This window comes from Lacerta agilis, chromosome 10 (genome assembly GCF_009819535.1).
Source record: "Lacerta agilis isolate rLacAgi1 chromosome 10, rLacAgi1.pri, whole genome shotgun sequence".
NCBI lineage: Eukaryota > Metazoa > Chordata > Lepidosauria > Squamata > Lacertidae > Lacerta > Lacerta agilis.
The window spans coordinates 13700263-13720576 of NC_046321.1; positions in this window are offsets into that span (position 1 = coordinate 13700263).

Here is a 20314-nt window from a genome sequence, read left to right on the forward strand (position 1 = left end):
ATACAATTTGTTTCATTACTCCTCTTAAAGCAGCTGCACTGTTCAGGGGAGAAATCTGAGGACACAAATCCACAGATGCCAACAACACACTAGATGTAGTTCACAAAATGCAAGAGGTTACCCGGTCTTGGTGCCAGAAAAAAAGCATGTGAGGAGCCAAACTGTGTTCTATTCAAGGCACAGGACCTCTCAGAACAAAATCACAAACTAGCTATTAAATGCCAAATGATCCAGTGTTTTAAATACAAATCAAATCCAAACTTCCTCAGACTTCAAAGTTCCAAATCTGCAATTGCCCTAGATTTCATGAAACTCAGATGTCGGCTCAGAAACTGTGCTTTATGTGTGTGTTTGCGGGAGGGCACACCTTATAATATATCATGTTTCATACATGTTTCCAAGGTGGCCACATGCATCGCCCAAAAAGAGGTCAGAGATTTCCATCAAATATGTACATGCTAATTTATATGTAGAGATGCAGAATTAGAAATAATTGCTTTAGGGTTGTAATTAATGGTGCCACTCAGCTCACAGTATGGCTTTCGCCAGTGAAACAAGGAGGGAAGCAATTTTCAACTATTTCCCCTCCCACTTGCCCCCCCTACAAACCTGCTCCAGAGGGTTGGGGGGCTCTCCATAGCAGATTTTTTGGGGTGGGGGGGAGGACAGAGAGCTGCAAAAGGAAGGGTGAATCACCCAGAGTTGCTTCCATCCGCATTACACTAACAGAAACTTTATCCTCAGCTGAGCAACACCATTTGAGACAACCTTATAACAGAAATAGAAATATGAGGCATTTCACCATAGCTGGGAAGGCTCTGACCAGGAGACCTCGGTGCCAGCTCAATCTGCTGTCCAATCTGCCAATGACCAACTTCAAGACCCCTGCTCTCCCTTTTTATGGTTCTGTATAATAAAAGCAAGTTGGACTACAGATAGTCTTCAAATAGACGATTGTCTTCTGTAAAGTAGGGAACATGGTTACCTTACCAAGTTTAACTTTCCCATTTCCACAGCTAGGGCTTTGCTTCATGTCCCTAAGAACATAAGAGCCATGCTGAATCAGGCCAAAGGACCATCTAGTCCAGCATCCTGTTCTCTTAATGGCCAACCAGATGCCCACAGAAAGCCCACCAGCAGGACCGAGTGCAACATCCTTCTCCCCACTTGTGATTTCAAGCAATTGGCACAGCAGAGGCAGAGCGTTCCTGTTGCTGCTACAGCTATTGATAGCCTTCTCCTCCATGAATTTGTCTAATCCCCTTCTAAAGGCATTCCCTTGTAAAGTACGTTTCCGAGCACAATTCAAAGTGTTGGTGCTGACCTTTAAAGCCCTAAACAGCCTCAGCCCAGTATACCTGAAGGAGCATTCCATAGTTTAACTATGTGTGGAGAAGTATCTCCTTTTGCCTGTCCTGACTCTTCCTCCCATGTTGTTTTAGGCACTGGAAAGACATGCTGGTCCACAGCTGATCTGCTGCTTCCTCCATGGTTCACCTGACCTCAATTGTACCCCCACTTCCTGCATTTTCCTCTAGTTCCTGTGTCTCCACCACACTAAAGACAACTGGATTTCCAAACTTCCTCTGGCTGGGTGGGCAGGTTTGGTAAGTAGCACCTCACTCTTAGGTTTGCAAAGTCATAGCTCAGTCGCAGAGTGCTTGTCTTGCAAACCAAAGGGCTAGGGAAACCAAAGCAGGGCTGGGGAAGATGCCTGCCTGAACCCAAGAGAGCTGCTGCCAGAGGTTTCTATACAAATAGACACACAGAGAGATTCTATACAAATAGACACACAGGAGACGTATTTCTCCATCCAAGCAAGTAAGAGGCATTATCACAGTGCAGGGACACATTTCAGCCATGCAAAATCACTAGAGGAGGATGTGGAGCAGAGAGTGAGGGGGGTAGGCTAGGGAAAGGGAATTTGATCTGAAAAGGGTGTGTGACCTGGAGGAAGGTCTGGGGGCCAGATGAAGAGGCTTGGATGACTGCATTGGCCCCTGGGCATGAAGGTCCTCATCCCTGCTATAAGGTGACCTCTAGTTTCCAGGAACTTCATGTTCTCACTGGAACCCCTCCATGCCATAAGCACTAGATTAATGATCTGCAGAGGAGTTATTCTAAAACCTGGAGAAAAACATTATTCAGAACCTGTCCGGAGAAGCCGCAGTTGTGATTTGCTTTTGAAAGCAACATGAGGAAATTGAATTTCCTGTTGCCACAAGACCAGCCCTTAACTGTTTAATTTTATTGTCAACCTAAAATAATTAAGCAATTGATCAAAAGCAAGCCACAGATTTAATGCATCTCATTGTACTCTCACAAGACCTATTGCAGCTGAAAGAAATCATTAACATATTTACCCACTGCAAATTGAGCCCGGTCTTTTTTACCAGACCCTCCCAAACATACCTATCTCTAGAAGTTACAGTGTCTGTTTTCTCCATTGGCATACTAGCTGCCGCTGTGTATGTCATATTTAATGCTGGAGCGTATTATCCGAGTGTCATGTCGTGGCAGCTGGCCGAGTGTCAACCTCCTCACTGCAGGATCCAATCTAACAATTTTGCAAGTGTATATTGACCCGCAAAATTATATAACATGCCGAAGCAAATGCAGAGGCTCAAAATGCCTAAATGGGCATGAATGTGGGTTTTCCAGGTTAGTTGAGAAATGTGCGTTTTTGAATGAAAGGATTCCCAGTGTAGTTTGTTTTCTTTCTGCCCCTCTCCATCCTCCACCCAGAAAGGAAGGGTTGTTCTCAGAGTTCAGAAACACTTTGCAGCCAGGCAAAAGCACTTGCAATGCAAAGCAGGGGTGTAGCCTGGGGAACATCCTGAGAGCTAGCTAGAGGGGCCTAGATGCTGCATTCCCTTTCCAGGGGTTGCAGGGAAATGCCAGTAATAGGCAGGGCCAGAGGCAGAAGCAAGCAATGAAATGAATACAGATCTTCCTTTGTACAGAAGACTGTTGTGATATTAGTACAAACCGAGCTCCAAGAAGCGAGGTCACTTGACTTGACTATGAGTCATGTATTCACCCTGTGGGAATCACACCAGCCCTACCAGCTTTCCCACACATGTGATGTCATTGTAATGTACGGATGTATTTTACTTTCAGTTCTGCATCAGGAGATGCTGGACGCTTTTATAGACAGCTCTGCAATAATGAGCTGGCTACGCAGAGAAAAACTCTGTACTTTATCTACAATAAAGTAGGTTTTAGCCTTACTGGCTTGTGCGTGTTGTCCTTCAAGCTGGGGAACAATCCCATATTATCTTTGTGCCCCTGGACTCGAGAAGCCAGAGGGCACGGAGGCTTCGTCCGCCTTGGGGGTAAGTCTCTCAACTTGCCCCCGCACACAACTCACATGCTATTTTCTATCCTTTGCCCAGACAAGCAAGAGGCATAATCAGAGTTCTAGCCTGGCAAAAACACTTAAGAAAGGTGCAGATCCAGTGAAGCAGTGTGGCTTGGTGAAAGAGTGAGGCCCAGGAAGATTCCCAAGGGCCAGATCAAGAGGCATTTGGACCTGAGGTTCCCCACTCTTGGACGAGACAGTCAATGGCCACCAACTTTGCTCCCACTTTGTGCTCCCTCCCCCAGTGGTGAAATCTGAGAGTGGCATTTGAGCTGATCCCTAAATAAGAGTGAGTAGGTGTGGTTTCTGAAAACCAAGCGCCATCAAGCAAACCCCAGGTGACTTTTGCACAAAAAACATCTCCCACCAGCTCCAATTTATTTCACACATGGTTAATAATTTGAATGAGTTTATGCATTTGGTAGAAAATATTTGTATAAAAATAAAATAAAATAAAATTGAGGCACTTCAATGGATCTCTTTTTTATTCTCACTGAGTTTCTGATGTTGCTGTTAAGACCTTTTCTGGAACAGATGGTTGATTCCTGATTTCCTTTTCCTTTTTCTTTAATGCACATGCTGTTAACACTTGACCTCGTGTGTTCTCTTTGGATAATGATCCAAGCATCATTAGAGGATAGGGGGAGGGGAATGCTGTTGGGGTTTTTTTTTAAAAAAAATGCTCCTGTTAACACCCAAAATTTAACTCACTATAAGCAAAGTCAGGCATTCTTGTTAAGTATAATGCTGTGTAAGCGATTGCATGGCTCTAGGGAAGACGTGAATTGCCAGAACCATATTCACACATGGAGATGAACACATGGACAGTGGGAGCAGAATGGGAGCAGAATGCAGTCACTACAATACTAGCCATAAGCATGCAGCCTGTCTCACAAACTGAAGGACATAACAACATAAAGACATAAGATGAGCTTGCTGAATTGGACAAGTGGCCCATCTAGTTCTCACAGTGGCTGTTGGGAAGCCTGCAAGGTGGACATTGGTGCAACAGAACTCTGCCCACCTGCAAATCCCAGCAACTGGTTTTCAGAGACATACCACCTCTGACAGTGGTGGTGGAACATAGCCATTGTGGTTAATAGACATTGATGGACTTGTCCTCCATTAATTAGTCCAATCCTTCTAAAGCCATCCAAGTTGATGGCCATCGCTGCCTCCAATGGGAGAGAGTTCCATAGTTTAACTATGTGCTGAATGAAGAAGTGCTTAATTCTATCTGTCCTGAATTTTACATCATTCATTGGATGTCCATGGATTCCAGTGTTATGAGAGGCAGGGCCCCTGGTCAAACATACAAAGCCTATGAGTGTCAGGGTGACAGTCCTCTGTATTGAAGATGTCCTCTGTTTGATGGCTTTCCAGTCCAAGTCTGGTTTAAAGATAAGGAAACATGATAAAAGAAGAACAGGAGCCTTGAAGTTGCCCACCCCCAGTTAGCAGTACCTGGTCAGCAGACTAAGCCACCGCTGTGGTGATAGTCACTATATTTCTATTTCAATCATAATCGCATTACTTCTAACTGTGTGTCTAGGTCTATATTAGCTGTGATGCATCTGATGAGATGCACTTCGGAAGACTCCATAGCTCCATGGAAGAGCACATGTCTTGTATCCATATTGCATGTATAAATAAGTGAAGTCCACCAAAATCTGAAGTCCAACATACCTGTTGTAGTCCCAGTGGAGACACCATCTATAACTATGCAATCCTGAAACAGAGCAATGGACCTTTGGTCTGAGTTGAAAACTAATAAGACTAGCAATTGGATTTTTATAGGTCATACTTGATGGACACAGCAGAATGATTTGAATCATCTCAGTTGCTGCAATCGTCATCTGATGCCCTTCCTCCATGTGCTCCCTCCATGTGAGGTCCACAGAGTGGCAACACGAGAACAAACATTTGCAACGGTGGCTTCCCCCTTGTGGAATGCTCTCTCCAAGGAGGCTTGCCTGGTGCCCTCAATGTTTACTTTTAGGCACCAGGCAAAACTTTCTCACCTGGGCTTTTGGCCCTTAGTTTGAAGGGTCTTTAAGTATTTGTGGCCTCTTCTGGTGGGGGGAGATCTGCTAGACCTGCCATTGAATTGAACAAAACGTGTGTGTTTTTTTGTGTTTAGATTTTTATTGATTGTGTCTATTGTAATTTTGAGTCATTTTTATGAGTAAACCAACAACAACAACAACAACAACAACAATTTATTTTGAGATGCTCTCCCTGCATCAAGCTGTTTTCCAATCTCAATCTTCCCTCAGGCTTGGAGGAAGTTGCAGATGGAGAGGATATCTCTCTTGGGGGGGGGGGGTCAATCTCTATTCCTGAACCTTTTCCAGACTCTGTGAATTCAGAAGACACATCCGTATCTCCTTCACAGTGAAGGAGCCACTGGCTGCAGAATTGGTGGGTGGCTCTTAAAGAGCAGAGTGGTTGGGCCAAAAGCAAGACTGTACCAGCTGCACTGCAAAGAGGCAACAGCTCCAGCCACTGCTTTGCCCAAGAGCCAGTTGCATCTCTGCCTTCCTTGCTGTTACCATGCTTTGCCAGGTGTGCCTCTGCTACATCTGAGGGGTGTTGCCTTACTGTGCTGGTCACCTAGAAATGAGTGTCTGCTCAGAAGCCAACTTTGCCCAACAGCCTTAAGTTAGGACAGGATAGGATAACCCCGTTTGAATATCAGCTTGCAGACAAAGTCATTTAGCAGCAGAAGCAGGGGAAGCTGCTTTATACTGAGTGAGACCACTGGGTCCATCCAGCTCAGCAGTGTCTACACTGGCTGGCAGCACCTCTCCAGGACAGCGAGTCTCTCCCAGCCCTACCTGGAGATGCCAGGAATTGAACCAGAGACCTTCTGCATGCAAGGCAGATGTTCTACCACTGAGCTGTATCCCTTCCCCAATTCTTTCTATGTACAGGTAGATGCAACATAGAAGCCAGCTTCTATTTGTTGTTCCAAGGACAGAGAAGAAGAATCCTCATCCACTTTAGATAGTCCTATGCAGTTTGTTTCATGGGAAATACATAAAGTTCCATATAACTTTGGGGCGGGGAAGTTTAAATTCATTCTGCTCAAGTACATGTCCTTGTAGCAATAAAGATACAGAGTGAAATTGCTTCTGCAAAAGATATGTCCATAATAGCCTGGGTAAATTTCATAGTTTCCCCAGGAAAAAAAAATCCAATTAAGCAACATTAATGTTTGAAGAAAGAAAAAAATTAAGATTACAAATGTCATGCACATCTGCAGAGATGGAGCCAGATGTTTCTGTGTATTGACTCATTTAAACATTTGGGATATTCCTGCTGAGAGAATATGAGGACTCTATTAAAAAGATATTTAGTTTTTCAGATTACTAAAATTATAGTCATCAACCAACTCTACAATAGGCATGTAACAAAAAGAAAAAGAAAACATTTACTGTATATGAATTGCGAATAGCAGATTATATTGTACCCCTGCCATTATATATTTTTATTAATCATTGGCATTTTCCAACTGGCAGGAGGTTGGACTATGTGGCCCACAGAGTCCCTTCCAACTGTACGATTCTATGATTCTATGAGATACCCTTATAAATTTTAAAATCAAGGTAAGTTAAAGAAATAGCAATGTTGGTGCAACGTTGACCTATCACCACCACTTTGGCTTCTACTCCTTTCCACACGTTTCCTTGCCAGTGATAGTCACCTCTATTCCCCTCGCAGAGCTACAATCTCCAGAGTTCCCTGCGGAGAGGGTTGTTGTTGTTCACTCGTTCAGTCGTGTCCGACTCTTCATGACCCCATGGACCAGAGCACGCCAGGCACTCCTGTCTTCCACTGCCTCCCGCAGTTTGGTCAGACTCATGTTGGTAGCTTCGAGAACACTGTCCAACCATCTCATCCTCTGTCGTCCCCTTCTCCTTGTGCCCTCCATCTTTCCCAACACCAGGGTCTTTTCCAGGGAGTCTTCTCTTCTCATGAGGTGGCCAAAGTATTGGAGCCTCAGCTTCAGGATCTGTCCTTCCAGTGAGCACTCAGGCGTGATTTCCTTCAGAATGGATAGGTTTGATCTTCTTGCAGCCCATGGGACTCTCAAGCGTCTCCTCCAGCACCATAATTCAAAAGCATCAATTCCTCAGCGATCAGCCTTCTTTATGGTCCAGCTCTCACTTCCATACATCACTACTAGGGAAACCATAGCTTTAACTATACAGACCTTTGTCGGCAAGGTGATGTTTCTGCTTTTTAAGATGCTGTCTAGGTTTGTCATTGCTTTCCTCCCAAGAAGCAGGCGTCTTCTAATTTCATGACTGCTGTCACCATCTGCAGTGATCATGGAACCCAAGAAAGTGAAATCTCTCACTGCCTCCATTTCTTCCCCTTCTATTTGCCAGGAGGTGATGGGACCAGTGGCCATGATCTTAGTTTTTTTGATGTTGAGCTTCAGACCATATTTTGCGCTCTCCTCTTTCACCCTCATTAAAAGGTTCTTTAATTCCTCCTCACTTTCTGCCATATCTGAGGTTGTTGATATTTCTTCCGGCAATCTTAATTCCAGTCCAGCCTTTCTCATGATTAATTCTGCATATAAGTTAAATAAGCAGGGAGACAATATACAGCCTTGTCGTACTCCTTTCCCAATTTTGAACCAATCAGTTATTCCATATCCAGTTCTAACTGTAGCTTCTTGTCCCACATAGAGATGAGGTGATCAGGCACTCCCATTTCTTTAAGAACTAGCCATAGTTTGCTGTGGTCGACACAGTCAAAAGCTTCAATGAGGGATAGACTGTTAAACCTAACAACTCTCAGCACCCTTAACAAACTACAACTCCCAGAATTCTTTGTGGAGGAAGCCATGACTCTTTAAAGTGGCATCATAGTTCCTCTTTATGTATGGTGTGAATGTGGCCAGAGAATCAAGATAGTTTTAACCAGCCCTTCCCCTTCTCTCTGCTTTAGGTAATTCCCAGATTCCTCATTCGCTGTACAGTATAGATATGTTGTGGTTGTGTGTGCAGATTTCAGCGCATGCCAGAAAGCTGATAGCTGCTTGTTCCTTGCATCCCCATCATTTGCCCTGTGTCACGGCTAAAAAAGGTTAATACACCTGTCACGTGCCAGCGCTCAGTATCTAGCGGTTATTACTCACACATTGACAAACTGGATGGATTGCAAGGGGCCATGGAAAAAAAAGTTATTAAGGCATTAGAAGTATTGACTAATAAAGGAAGATTAACAGTCTGACCCTGCAGCCATACCTCGCCTATAATTCCCACTGAAGGTAGGCAGGGACAGTTCCCAGGCTCACATTTTCACAGCATTTCATCCTGTGGTTTATCGCCATGGATCCCTCGCTGCATCAGCATTGGTAGAAGTGCATATTAGGTTGTTGGAATACATAGGAACAGAAGAAGCTGTCTTGTACAGAGTTAGACCTGTGGCCTATCTAGATCAGTATTGCCTACAGCAGTAGGTTTCAGGCAGGGTTATGCCCTGGCCCTACCTGCAGATGCCTGGGATTGAACCTGGAACCTTCTGCATGCAAAGCAGATGCTCTGCTATTGAGCTATGTCTCTTCCCCATAAAAATGGGGCGGAGGGGGATTTCTTTTGTTGCTTGTTTGTTGAAGCGTTTTTACCTAACTCATTAGCTGGGGAAGGATTGCAAATATCAGTAATAAGACAGGCCCTGCACTCAACATGCAAGACCCAACACAAAAGCGGGGGTGGGGAGCAGACACTGCCTCTTGATTTCTTATAACAGCTAGGCGAAAGCAAAAGTGTTGAAGGAGATGAAGAGGCAAAACTCACAGAATGGCAGCTGCCAGGTTATGAAGAAGGGAGAAGCTGGATGGGGTAGAATTCTCAACAGAGCCAACGAGGTGCCCTGCTTCTCTTCACTTCCTCTGATGTTTCCTGGTTCTGTCGAGTGACTATAGATAGTGCCCTATTTGAATGTTTTGCATGGACAGGTGTAGACCCCCAAACCCTAGGTGACCCCTGAGTGGAATAATGACACAAGGCAACGTGCTATGGGGTTAAAATTGGCCACAACTTTATTAAGATTCAGATGTAGGGAGCCTTTGGCTCAGGCATTGGGCGTTTATCCTTCCAGCCCCCAGCCAGGGATCTGGGGAACATCAGGGTTATCCAGAATGTGTGGGGACTGGGCTGGCTCTGGAGAACATATGTTCAAGCAGAGAGCCCGCCTCCCATTTTGCCACCACTGGTGGAGGACAGCAATGACAACCTCTCGGCGTATGGACAATGCCTCCCCCAATACCCCTTTAACGGGGAACCCTGTTATCGCCGCCACACTGGGGGCGTGGAGTCACCGCCCCATGCCCCATTTAGGAAGATGACTAAAGGATTCCGCCCAAGGCCTGAAACCGCCAAAGTTGTGATGAATTGCTACGGGAAAGGCGAAACCTGCCAATGCAGGGAAATTCCTTTCCGGCCCTTCAACAGCGGCCTTGCCCTATTTGAATGTTTTCTGGATTCCACTTTAACTAGGAGAATTTATAAAATGAAATCCTGGAGCTGGAATACATGCAGGGTGGCCACAGCTTTCAAACTCGACTATTTCATTTGAATCTCACCACCCCAGGTTAACAAAACATAAGAAGAACCTGTTGGATCAGGCCAATGGCCCATCTAGTCCAGCATCCTGTTCTCCCAGTGGCCAACCAGATTTCTGTTGCAGGATCCGTGCACAAAAGCACTCCCACCCCATGTTTTCCAGCATTCGGAGGCATTACTGCCCTTGCCTGCAGAGGCAGAGCACAGCCATCATGACTAATAGCCACTGAGAGCTTTATCCTCCATATCTTTTGTCCAATCTGCTTTTAGAGATGGTTGGTCATCCTATGGAAGTGAGTTCCATAGTTCAACTGACTCCAGAAGTCATGTATAGTATTAAAAAAAATTCCTGCAAAGAAGAATTCCTGGTGGGGTTGTGTTGTTAAGCACACCTCTATTCTCCAAACAGTGAGAAGTTTCAGGAACTCTGCTTTTGGTGGTGGGGATGGGGGAGTGAGTTTGTTGCACAAGCCCTCCCTAAAACTGAACAACTTGTGTATGTTGCCAAGTGATTGAATCCTACCTGAAAACAAACACTGTCTGTTGTTAACCCGGAGTGATTTTTCAGTGGAACCCATGCTTCAAGATACTGACACCGTGCTGTTAGCACAGCAGGGCTGTGATATGTGTGTGTGTGGCCGCATTTTACTACAGTTGAATTTAGTAAAAGGGAAACTGTGGGTCTCATCACAGATGCTCCTCCTTGATCTGCCAGAGTTGTCACTTTTCTGGGTAAGTGTGTCATTCCTGATTTCCTGGGCGAGTCCGTAAAGATGACATTTTAGGGGAATGGGAAGAAATGCGAGGCTAGAGAATGCAAGCATTAATAAATTAAGAGGGGGGGAGGATCCAAAAGAGGAGAGAGAATTAGAAAGGAAACTTGATCTCGGTGATGGGATAAGCAAAGAGGGAGACAGGCAGCTGATAGATAGAGGGGCTGCAGCCAGACTCTCTGGGGCTGGGTACACACAATCCTCTCCTAGAGCTTTTGCCTAGTAGAGACAGACATCCTGTGTTATTGGCTGGCCTCACTGTTGGGGCCATTGATAACCATATGAGACCTTGGAGCTAAATTGAGTCAAGTACTTTCTGAGCCATTCATGGAGGGTTGGAGTCAGGCTGTCTGTCCGCTCTAATCCACGGTGCAAGCACCTAGGGTTTAATCAGAACAAAGGGACTTATGACTGCAAGTATATCACTATATTGGCGTATCGTATCGACTTTCTGATAATGTTCTAAAGCCAGTCGGGTAAGAAAGAGAAAGTGCCACTGGGTACATATTGTGGCATCAATTCTCTGCCAGACCCATCAATTGAATTTATATATTACCTCCAGCTGCGCGCTTAAAATCTATCGCTTCGCTCCCTCTAGTGCAGAGCTCACAGTTTAAGTAATTGCAAATACAAATGAATTTTAAAAGGATCTAGCAGGCTTTAAATTAAAAATGTGTGAACATTGTTGTTTTTTAAGCACTTTCAGTTATTTACTAATTTAACTCAACACATTCGCATTTGGCTCGTCTCCCGTTGACTGTAGGTTTTCATTGTGGCCTTGGTAAGCGAGAAAGATCTGCAGCAATGGAACTGGGTGGGAGACGCGAAAAGGTGCGTTTTCAAAGCCCTAAAATGTTGTCAGCAAAGAAGCGGACTGGAAAGGCTGCTTTGCTTTCATCAGTGAGATCCAGTTGTGGGAGACCACTGCACAACAAATCCACCAGGGCAATATACTTCCTAGTTTCTATTCTCTCTCCCCACCTCGCATTTCCCCATGTGCTTTCCAGAGTGAATTTTGGAAGTGCAAGGGTGGGGCTGTGGGGGGAGGAAAAGGGGGTGGGAAGCCCTGTGGCACGAGTTTATATATATCCCACTTGTGGGCTTCCCGGAGCATCTGGTTAGCCACAGACACAATGCTGGATGTCATAGTTAGTCAAATCCAACAGAGTTTCACCAGATCCTCAAGCATGGCTACATGAATGAAGTCTGATGGTGTGGGCCTGGGGATTTGTGGGTTGAAAGAATGATCCAATCCTGGCATTAGGAGGGAAATTATACAGGTCATCTCATACTTCCTTCTGAAAGCAGTGGTGATAGATGACAGATAGATAGATAGATAGATAGATAGATAGATAGATAGATAGATAGATAGATAGATAGATAGATATAGATGATAGATGGATAGATAGATAGATAAAACAAAATAAAATAAAAAATTCCTTCCAGTAGCACCTTAGAAACCAACTAAGTTTGTTCTTGGTATGAGTTTTTGTGTGCATGCACACTTCGAAAGCTCATACCAAGAACAAACTTAGTTGGTCTCTAAGGTGCTACTGGAAGGAATTTTTTATTTTATTTTGTTTTGACTATGGCAGACCAACACGGCTACCTACTTGTAACTAGATAGATAGATAGACTGACAGATAGATATAGATAGATAGATAGATAGATAGATAGATAGATAGATAGATAGATAGATATACTTTATTGTCATTGTACATAGTACAACGAAATTGAATGCCATCCCACATTTACAGCCACATATACGCATTTATGCATTTACAACCACACATACACATACATACCACCCATCACGACTCCCCAAAGATCATATCATTTGGTTACAGCATTTAAAATAGTTATAGCTCTTGGATAAAAACTGTTTTTTAGTCTATTCGTTCTTGATTTAATTGTTCTGTATCTCTTGCTCGAAGGCAACCGTGCAAACAGACTATATCCAGGATGAGATGAATCCTGTAAAATGTTGTTTGCTTTTTTGAGACAACAGGAGCTATATAGTTCATCCAAAGATGGGAGAGGATGACCGATAACCTTTCGGGCTGTGGTTATGACCTTCTGGAGCATTTTCCTGTTGGTGACTGTGCAACTGGCAAACCAAGCACAGATACAGCATGTAAGAACGCTCTCTATGCTGCCTCGATAGAAGGACACCAGCAGTCTCTCACTCAGATTGTTCTTCTTTAAAAGTCTGAGGAAATATTGTCTCTGCTGGGCCTTCTTTACCAGAGCAATGGTATTAGCGCTCCAGGTCAATAGTAACACCCAGAAACTTGAATACAGCCACCCTCTCCACCCGGTTCCCACTAATATACAAGGGCTGAATGTCTGCCTTTCCCCCCCTATAGTCCACTACCAGTTCCTTGGTCTTAGCGATATTAAGGACCAGATTATTTTCTCTGCACCAACCACAGAGCCGCTCTACAGGAGAAGAAGGTGCAGTTGTGGCTAGGAGGCTCCATATTTTTCTAGCCTCTCTGCAGCTTCCATGGTCAGCATAGCAGTTTAGGAATGCCACAATGCTAAACCTCTGGAGATGGCTTTGTCTACGGCAGAATCAGGCCCCCTCCTTGGATCGTACCGTTCCTCCCCAAGCATCTTGCATGCACTCGGGGGGGGGGGAGGGTGCGTCACCCCACAGCTAGAAGCCCATGCCTTTGGAAGAAATCATCTGGATGCAGACTCACCTATCTCCTATTAACAGCTTGTTTGACAAAACAAATCCAAAGTGTACACCCAGAGTAGCAGGAACCATGCCAGTTAGAATGATAGAAAATCATGTCAGAGAGATAAATGGATCATTAAAGGCAAGGCACTTGAATTTTCATTACAGATCACTGCACAATCACTAAAGGTTTCTGAACTTGTCCAGCTTGTTGATCTCTCCCGCTCCTCCTCCCACTGACTATTAGGCCTCATATCCATATTTTCGCATACCTTTTTGAAAACCGATATATTTCATCTGCTGAAGGCAATCATTAAAAGCTCTTTGTAACCATTGGAATTCATGAATTTTGATTCGCATCAGCCTGAACAGCAGCAGCAGCAGAAGTAATAATGTGATCATCATACCAAATGATTCAGAAGCGGCGTGACATAAGTGATGATATTTGGGGCGGTGGAGGAAGCGGGGAGTAGGGGGAGGGACATCTGGGTTTTAACTAGATATTGGCAGTTTATGAGCCTTTCGCTCTGCTCAGCATGCCAAGACACTGGGAAACCACGGACACAATCCAACAATTCCATCTATTTTAATGAGAGGAAGACAACTCATTGCAATGCAAGAGAGTTAAGTCATTAGAAACCAAGGTTAGAGCAGGGGCTGTATTACTTAGTTCTGGCCCACTTCAGTGGGTCTACTCTGAGTTGGACACTAGCATTCAATAGAGTAGTAGCTGAAATATGATCCTTTTTCCTTTTCCTTTTTTGTTGAGACATTTGAGTCTTTGGAAAACCAGAGCAAGACTCCACCTCACGTCCAAAGGAAACCCAGCAGGTCTTACCCATAGTGTACCAATGTAAAGTGACCTAGAGCAGGCTCCAATACATTTATCACAATTTATTTTACTGGTTCCCTGATTTTCACCAGTTCTCCCTCCAGCTGCAACCAGCTTAGATCTCTTTTATAAGAACGTTAGGATTATTATGCCAATCAACATCAGGTCATATAGAACCTCCATGTTCAAAGGAAGTATACATGAGGTTATAGGGCGGTAAATAAATTCAAATAATAATAATAATAATAATAATAATAATAATAATAATATACCACTCAACAACTCTTGCCAGGAAGCCAAACTAGTAGAGAGTTGTTGCCATTCATGTCTTATATGTGTGATTTCCAGGAGCACCTGTTTGGCAATAGTGCTAGGTGGCTCTTTGGTCTGATCCTCTTGCATTCTCATCTTCACTACTCCCATGGTGAGTATTTTACCTGAGACAGGTTCCTATCTAGCATCCTGAAGGGGGGGGAGGAGGCTGTTACACTTCCTGTTGCGATGCAATTAAAACCTACCGTATTAAGACCCCTGATAACACCACTGCAGGACTGATTGCCCCATGAGATAGCTGGCTTCTTGCTCGTGTTTACCACGAGCATTCTCTATTAGCTTTCCATCTTCCCATCCAAACATGCCAGGCAAAGAGCAAGGCTCTGAGAGGTATACGTGTGTTGTCAGCAAGCTGATATCCACTCCTCTTGATGGACATCTGAATGGGATAGAGAGACTTGATAAACTGCCTTGGAAGGAAAGCGGGGGGAAAGAAAGAAAGGGAGAAAAGTCAAGAAGTCGAATAAACAAGTAGGATCCAGCTCAGTTTGGAGATAGGAGAGTGAGTTTAAACCAAGGCGGCGGGGGGGGGGGGTCTTTTGATCCTGCAAAATCAAAGTGACAAAGGATTGTGTGTGTGTGTGTGTGCTTCTTGATCTTAGCTGTGCCCTAGACCCAGAACGAATTTTAGGAACTCTTGCTTTAAGTAACAGCACAAGGCCAGTTCTTGCATTGTGTTTTGGGTGCACAAATGTTGCCCCCCTCAGCTGCACCAACAGGAGCAAAAATAATGTGTGATCCTATATGTGCATATTCCAGGGAGTTCAGTCACAGCGACTTCGGTTATTCTCCATGCTGAAGCAGGGCACACAAGCTCAGTGGCAGAGGGCAGACTTTGCATACACAAACTAACTCTCTGGCATCACTGGTAAAACAATCTCAGCAAGGATGCAAGAAACTCACTGCCTTAAACCTTGGAGCAAGGTAGCTCCGGGGTGGATGGGCCAATGATCCACATCATCACAAGGTTCCTTCATATATTTACTAGAAAGGTATTTCATATAGGGCAGGTGAATCTGCCGATTTTGGTTTCCCTCTGCTTCTCTCATCTTAAGCTCAGTTCTCCACATTTTCTCATTTCCCCCTGAAAATGTCCTCATGAAAACCCAGCAGCATTTTCATGCATTTTTTTGCATAATATGCACATTTTTGTATGCAATTTCCCCTAATATACACATTTTTTGCCAAGCAAATTTCCACGTTTTGTTATTTCCACTAATGCAAGCATTTATATGCACACTTCCCCCCAGTATATGCATTTTTGCATACATTACTTGGCTGGGGAACTGGATTGCAAAATTCAGAAAAGTGGCAAATTTTGAAGGATGGGTGTGTTTCAGTTCATATATTGCTTTGGAAAGGGAGAGTTAGGTAGGGACATGTTTAAATGTGAGCTGAATTGGGTTTCTTCCCCACCCTTAACCACCACCCACTCAAAATTCACATGTAAGTGCTAGGGAAGAGACCAGGATCACGTATAACTGTCTTGGCATGTACACAAATGGCCATGAAGGCAGCATGAAGGCATGATTGCCAACAGGAGTGAAACCATGTCAGCATATAATAGTTCTGCACAGAATGTCGATATGCTACTAGGCCAAGTTCCAGGTGGAACTAGGAGAGCATAAAGCTTTTAACAGCTTGGGACCAGTTTATTTGCAAGATCACCTTTCCCACTTGCTCACTTCAATCTGCAGAATTTTCACTGTTACAGGTGCCCCCAAATACTCATGCCACATTTTAAAGAAATTGATCTTTTAGTGCAGCACCAACCGCACTTTTAAACTCCCAGTCTATTGATATCAGGCAACCGCCTTTAGTGTACTCTCTTTGGCACCTGTTAAAAACACTTTTGTTTAGGGAAGCCTATCTACTATAACCGTGGGATGCTGGTGGCGCTGTGGGTTAAACCACAGGGCCTAAGGCTTGCCGATTGGAAGGTTGGAGGTTCGAATCCCCGTGACGGGGTGAGCTCCCATTGCTCAGTCCCAGCTCCTGCCCACCTAGCAGTTCGAAAGCACGTCAAAAGTGCAAGTAGATAAATAGGTACCACTCCAGCGGGAAGGTAAACAGCGTTTCCGTGCTGGTTTGCCAGAAGCGGCTTTGTCATGCTGGCCACATGAGCCGGAAGCTGTATGCCGGCTCCCTCGGCCAGTAGCACGAGATGAGCGCCGCAACCCCAGAGTCAGACACGACTGGACCTAATGGTCGGGGTCCCTTTACCTTTATCTACTATAACCAGCAATGCCTCCATCGATGCTGAACAGGACAAGTGTATTGGCAAGGCAGCTACAGCAATGGATCACCTCTCCAGAAGGGTAAGGGAGAATGTGATGCTAACGACCAATACCAAGATGAAGGTCTACCAGGCTTGCATGTTGAACACACTGACTTGTGGGCAACTTATACCCATCAGGAGCGATGCCTCAATGCCTTCCACATGCGCTGCATCAGGAAGGTTGGGGGCAGCACAGAGTCTCAAACAAAGATGTGCTCTCCCAAGCCCACATTCCCAACATGTTCACACTCCTGCCTCAGCGATGTCTACTCTGGCTTAGTCATGTCCACAGAATGGGAGATGGTAAGATCCCCAAGGACATGCTGTATGGGGAGCTGGCTTCAGGCACCAGGCCCATTGGCAGACCAACTCTGTGTAATAAATATGTCTGCAGTTGTGACATGAAGGTTGGCAACATCAACCCTTCTTTGGAGGTCTTTAAGCAGAGGCTTGACAGCCATCTGTCAGGAATGCTTTGATGGTGTTTCCTGCTTGGCAGGGGGTTGGACTGGATGGCCCTTGTGGTCTCTTCCAACTCTATGATTCTATGATTCTATGATAACCCTGCCTTTTGGGAATCTCTTCCAGATGACCACAGTGCCTGGAGACACAGTCAGGTTGTTTATCCACAGCAGCGAACAGAGGAGGAATGACTACTGAGAAGAGCACAGAGAAAAGAAATACCACAGTATACAAGCGGATGCCTTCATCTGCCCCAGCTGAGACAAAACATGTCTTCTTCTTCTTCTTCTTCTTCTTCTTCTTCTTCTTCTTCTTCTTCTTCTTCTTCTTCTTCTTCTTCTTCTTCTTCTTCTTCTCCTCCTCCTCCTCCTCCTCCTCTTCCTCCTCCTCCTCCGTCCATCTGACTGGGTTGCCCCAGCCACTCTCTACAGCCACAGTAGGCACTGCAACTCTTCAACAGTTTGACTTCACTGCCCAAGGCGAGCCTCCATTGTCTCCTGAGACAGCCCTTCCAATGAACACATTTCCAGTGCAGTTTTGACTAATGTACACATTTTTCCAGCATTTCCCCCCAATATAATGCATTTTCATAAGCTGTTTTCTCTAATATATATTAATATTATGTATGCACACTTCCCCTGAAATATATACAACTTTGTAAACACTGGCTGGGGAACTGTGGTGCAAAAATTGAATAAAAGCAAAGCTTGGAGGATGGCTGTGCCTCAGTTTCCATATTGCTTCAGAAAGTTCAAATTTGATAGATTTGGCTTCAATTGCAAACTGAATCAAATCCCCCCCCCCCTTAGCTCCATCCCTCAAATATAAAACTCTTTTCTTTAGCTTCTATCGTCCTTTGATTTGGGGGGTGGGGGTGGGGAAGGAAGATACACATGCGCCAAAGGAACTAACTCTGTGACAAACTGCACAGACACCAATTCCAGATTTAATTTTCAGAGTCCTTTGAGTTAAATCAGACTTTGGAAGGAGGGTGAAAGTAGAGCACAGCAAATCCACGGAGCAACACAGAAGCGGAATTGGGGTAATCCACTCATTGCTTGTCATCTTACATCTGTGTTTAAAGCTGCCTATGTTCAGCTTTTTACCTGCCAGGAACATTTTCCTTTTAACCCAGCTAGCTCTAAACACACAATAGTAAACTGAATGGAGAGATTCCTCGTGCATCATGAGCGGAATTGTCAAATAAACTGCGGCTACAGAACCATCCAGAAAATGTCACGGTGATTTAAGAAAGAAAATGATTAATCATGCTTTCATTTGCTTCTTCGTGCTTCCCGGTCCCCTGTAAAGTTGGGCAGCTGTTTGGGAAGGGAATGTAATTTTTGCCTTGCAAAAAATGTAAGCACACCTAACACACTGCTGAGAACTTCCATGTCAGAAAGCTCATACCAAGAACAAACTTACCGTATATACCTGTGTATAAGCCGACTTTTTCAGCCCATTTTTTGGGCTGAAAAAGCCGCCCTCGGCTTATACTCGGGTGAAGCGGGCGGCTGCAGAGGGACAAGCGGCAAGAAAGGGATCCTTTCTTGCTGCTTGTCTCCCCTGCCCTGCCGATCCCGCATCTGTGACTGCTCTCTGATCCCTCGTCCTGCGGGGAGGGAAAAGTGGGGAGAAAGCGTTCCTGGCTGCTTTTCTCTCCCCATGCCTTGCGCAGAGCACGCACAGCACCGAGGGATTGGAGAACCGCTGCGCTGAGACTCTCTGATCCTGTGCCTGCTCTGCGCAAGGCATTGGGGAGGGAAAAACAGGGAGAAAGTGCTCCTCAATGCTTTTTCCTTTCCGATGCCTTGCACAGAGCAGTCACTGCTCTGTGCGAGGATCGCCTCTTCCTCCTCCTCCCGTCCCTTCTCCACGAAGAGGAACAGAGGTAGCGACTGGGGCAGCGGGAGCAGGAGGAGGACGAGTATCGAGCAGGCGCGCGAGCCGGCTCAGTCCCAGAGAGCCTGTTGCTTTTGCCCCCATCCCATCCCAGCTCAGTCCGCCATAGAAACTGCCCACCCTGAAACTATCAACCCCTGAAACCTTCCCAGAATCTGCCCCCTTAATTCCTGCCTAAATATGCCCCCTCCCCCTGAGCCCTCCCTGTAAAGAAACACTTTCTTTCCAAGCCTTCCCTCTTAACCCCTTCCCCCATCCCAGCTCTGCCCACCCTAGAAACTACCCACCCTGAAATTTTCCCAGAATATGCCCCCTTGCCCCTGATGCCCTCCCTAAATATGCCCCACCCACGCCTGAAACCTTCCCAGAATCTGCCCCCTTCCCCCTTAATCCATTCCAGAATCTCCCCCCTTAATTCCTGCCTAAATATGCCCCCTCCCCTTGAGCCCTCCCTGTAAAGAGACCCTTTCTTTCCAAGCCTTCCCTCTTAACCCCTGCCCATCCCAGCTCTGCCCACCCTAGAAACTGCCCACCCTGAAACTTTCCCAGAATATGCCCCCTTGCCTCTCATGCCCTCCCTAAATATGCCCCACCCACCCTGAAACCTTCCCAGAATCTGCCCCCTTCCCCCTTAATCCATTCCAGAATCTCCCCCCTTAATTCCTCCCTGAATATGCCCCCTCCCCCTGAACCCTCCCTGTAAAGAGACCCTTTCTTTCCAACCCTTCCCTCTTAACCCCTGCCCATCCCAGCTCTGCCCACCCTAGAAACTGCGCACTCTGAAACTTTCCCAGAATATGCCCCCTTGCCCCTGATGCCCTTCCTAAATATGCCCCACGCACCCCTTAATCCATCCTAGAATCTGCCCCCTCCCCCCAAAACCTTCCCAAAATATTCCCCTTGCCCCCTGAAATGTACCCACAATATGCCCCCTTACCCCCTGAGCCCTCCCTGTAAGAGACCCTTTCTTTCCAAGCCTTATATTGGTATTTATTTTTATTTTTGAAATTTACCAGTAGCTGCTGCATTTCCCACCCTCGGCTTATGCTTAAGTCAATAAGTTTTCCCAGTTTTTTGTGGTCAAATTAGGTGCCTCGGCTTATATTTGC